This window comes from Furipterus horrens, unplaced genomic scaffold (assembly GCF_987537825.1).
Source record: "Furipterus horrens unplaced genomic scaffold, mFurHor1.1.pri manual_scaffold_6, whole genome shotgun sequence".
NCBI classification, from domain to species: domain Eukaryota; kingdom Metazoa; phylum Chordata; class Mammalia; order Chiroptera; family Furipteridae; genus Furipterus; species Furipterus horrens.
The window spans coordinates 90,642,025-90,646,215 of record NW_028327176.1 but is presented as its reverse complement, the minus strand read 5'-3'; positions in this window follow the sequence as shown (position 1 = coordinate 90,646,215).

Sequence of the window (4,191 nt, the reverse complement as noted above, 5' to 3'; positions counted from 1 at the left end):
GAGCCGCAGCCCTGAGGGGGAAAGACTGGTGCTCCCCACAGAGGGAGGAGCTTGCTCGGCCCCACCCCACCTCCCAGGGGCTGACCTTTCACTCCTGTAGACCCCCACTTCCAGGGGCCCAGAGGTAGTTTCTGAGGCTGGGCCCTTGGCTGGACTCTTGGCCAGAGCATCTCTGGCCAACCACACTCTCTCACAAGGTTTAGTGGATTCTACTTAGTCTTCTCTCAACAACTTCTTTTCTGAATCTGACCCTGTTCACTACTGTAAGAACATAGCTTTTTTTTTTTTTTTTAATTAAAAAATAAGCAGAAGCCTGTTAAGGGCTGGCAGGGAGGAGTACCTGGTGTTCTCACCTCCCCACTGGGGTTTCTCTCATTTTAATGGCTGCTGTCTCCACCTCTTTGCCCCAGGGGAGGGCAGCTTCCTCCCTGAAACTGATGATAATAATAGCTAGCACACACTCCTTTTAGCTTTTTACAAATACTTTCTCATTTAATCCCCTAACGGCCTATGAAGCGGGTTCTATTACTATTTCCATTTCACATAAGAAAAAGGTGATGATCAGAGAGGTTAAAAGTAACTTGCTCAAAGTCACCCAGTAAGAACACACAAAAAGTCATGTTTCCAAAGCAAAGGTGAATGTCCTACAGTTCCAGCAAAGATTCAGTTGGCAGCTCTGCTCTGGCTCCCCTGATCTGAGCACATGGGGTTGTCTCTGCCTGATGTCTCCCTACCGCCTGGGCTTCCAGCCTCTCTAGCACTGCCTCTACCCCCTTCTTCAAGCCTCTTAGGCCCTCAGGGCCCGCCCAGTGTTTCTGGTCTCTTTCTTCCTGAGCCAGGGCCCTCTGCTGAGATTGGTCTTTGTCTGACAGTGTAAGGACTTGGCACCCAAAGTGCAGGGCACAGCTTCAGGCGCCAGTGCCCATGCACCACTGGGGCCCACAAGCCAACAGCTCACGCTCTCAGAGCTTCTCCTGAGCAACTCCTGCCAGTAGATGCCTGGCTTCTCCCCCACCCTAAATTTTACTAATCCTCCTCACTTTTTGATTTTACTTTTTATTATAGGATAATATAATGCACCCCATGAAACTACAACCCAGACCCAGCAGCTACCAACTCAGAGCCAGTCCTGCTCCATATGCAGCCACATTCAATTCCGTTTCCCACATCATTTGAAGCAAATCCCAGACATCAGATGATTTCACCCATAAATATTTCCTGTGTACCTGGAAGATAAGGACATATGCACACACATGCATACATATATTGGTAATGTATTCTGTATACGAATACATACATAAATTTTATACGTCTTATATACAGTTGACCCTTGAACAATGCATGTTTGAACTGTGCTGGTCCACTTATACACAGATAGTTTCAATTGACCTTCACGGTTCAATTGACTCTCATAGATCAAACCCACTTTGTTCAAGGTTCAACTGTATTTTCCACCATCTATGTGGAGGGCCAACTTAAATTACATTTGGATTTTTTACTGCGTGGAAGGTCAGCACCCCTCACCCATGCATTGTTCATGGGTTAACTGTACATGTATATGTATATATATGAAACAATATTACCATGATCGTACCTCAGAGATATTTAGCAATAGTTTCTCAATACAACCAAATAGCAAGTCAGCATTCAAAGAGCCAATTACTCATGAATTCCACCTGCTATGGATTGAGTTGTGTCCTCCAAATTCACATATTTAAGCCCTAACCCCAACGTGGCTGTATTTGGAAAAAGGGCCTTTGGGAGGTAATTAAGGTAAAATAAGGTCATAAGAGTGGGGTCCTAATCTGATAGGACTGGTGGCCTTATAAGAAGAGCAGTGATCTCTCGATCCACACCCCTATACCCCCACCCCTGCATGGCTCCAAGGAAAGGCCACGTGAGGATAAGTGGCCGTGTATAAGCAGGAAGCGATCTCTCGCCAGAAATGGAACCCTGCCAGACCTTGATCTGGGACTTCAAGCTTCCAGAACTGTGAGAAATAAGTTCTGTTGTTTTTAAGCCTCTCAGTCAGTGGTATTTTGCTATGGCAGCCTGAGCAGAGTAATTCATCATCATTTTCAAAACATCAGGAACCAGCTAAGGCCCACATGTCACAGTGAGCTTTCATCCACAGGTGCACCTCACAGTTTCCCTGCACAGTACAGCTGAGAGGACACTGCTTGCTGGCCCTACAGGTCCCTCTTTCAGGAAGATGACAGCGCTAGTTCCTGGGTTTTCTGCTTATGATGGTTAGACCCAAGGGCTTGACCAGATTCATACCCAAATACCACTTTTTTTCTGGACGCCCTCCCAGGTCTGGGGGGGCCTCCTTCCTTGGTGCTCCTCTTCCCTTTATAGTGCCTGGTTTCCTTTTCTGTCTCCAGCAGACTGCACGCTGTCTCCCTGCAGGCAGGGCCAGGGCACACATGCTTCCTGGCTGGTCCCAGCCCAGCCTAGTGTCCCACACACAGTGGGGCCTCAGAAGGCATGTGGAATGGACCAATGTCACACCCTGAGCCCAGAGGCTTATTGCGCACTTTAGCATCCAGTGCCTGAGCTTCAGGACCAGCCCCTCATACAGAGGCAGAAGAGTGGGTAGAGTTTCCTACAAGAGGCCACCTGCTAGTCCAACTCTTAATACAACATGAGCGCCATTAAAGCCTTATCTGCCCAGGAAGGAGGGCCAAGATGGCCACAACCCCAAATAATATCTCAGGGCTCTACCTCCCCGTGCCTCAATCTCTCTGACTTTGGACCCTCACAATTCTGCCAGTCTTCCTGCCTGATTTGTGCCTCACCTGCAAACATCACCTGAGGCTCAGTCACAGCCTCTCGTCTCCTCCTTCACACACACCCAATTCAGAATCTATCCCAAGGTTCCTGTCCTCCTGCCCCTGACTGAGTGTGCCCAGTACCTTCAGGACATCACCAGGGACATGTCTCATCTTCATTTCCAACTTAACATGCAGTCTCTAACACCAGCCCATGACCCTACAGAAGGATTCCCAAATTCCTGGTCTGGCTCTGATCAACCCTCTCAGCCATTTCTTCCTCAAACCCAACTGCCTTCTCCCCTGCCCCAGGTATGGATTGTGACCTAAAGTAGGGGCTCTGTGCTGCGTCAGCTGAGCCAAGCTGAACCACTGTTCCAGACCCCCTTTTCCTGCAAGTTGGCCATGGTTGCAGGAGGGGACGAAGCAGCTGTGATGGCTCTTGAGGTGGGTGCGGGGCTTCAGTGCAATTGCACCTCACACGGGTGGAGGCAGGCCTCTGGACTCCCCATGCATCTCCTCTGTAGCTTGTCTAGCTCCTGGGCCAGGTGTGTGTTTAGTTTCAGGACAAAGGTTGCAACTTCTTCTGCAGGTCACCCGTGTTGGAAGTAATTCCTGTTCATCCTTCAGAGTCCCAGCTCTTCCTCACTGGTTCAGTTCATTATTGCTTCCCCCACTTTACATCCGTCTTTCCTACCCCACTGCCTACCTTGATTGTAAACTCACAAGCATCAATTATTTAAGTAGCTTCCCCACTGTATAAGATCAAATCTCACATTCTGTCTCACTCTGGGTGTTCTGTTTCTCTCATCAAATCTGATCTATATGATAAAAACTCTCAGCAAAGTGGGAATAAAGGAATCATTCCTCAACATAACAAAGGCCATATAAAAAAACCTACAGGAACATCATACTCAATGAGCAAAAACTAAAAACGTTTCCCTTAAGATCAGGAACAAGACAGGGATATCCATTTTCATCTCTCTTTATTCAACAGAATAGTGGAAGTCCTAGTGATCAGACAAGAAGAAGAAATAAAAGGCATCAGAACTGGAAAGGAAGAAGTAAAACAGTCATTATTTGCAGATGACATGAAATTGTACATAGAAAACCCTATAGATGCCACAAAAAACTACTAGACCTAATAAATGAATTTGGCAAAGTAGCAGGATACAAAAGCAATACCTAGAAATCTATGGCATTTTTCCTACACCAATAATAAATATCAGAAAGAGAAACTAAGAAAACAATCCTATTTACTATTGCAACTACAAAAAAATAAGGTACCTAGGAATAAATTTAACCAAGGAGGTAAAAGACCTCTACTCAGAAAACTACAGAATACTGAAGAAAGAAATTGAGGAAGATACAAATAAGTAGAAGCATATACCATGCTCATGGACTAGAAGAATTAACATCA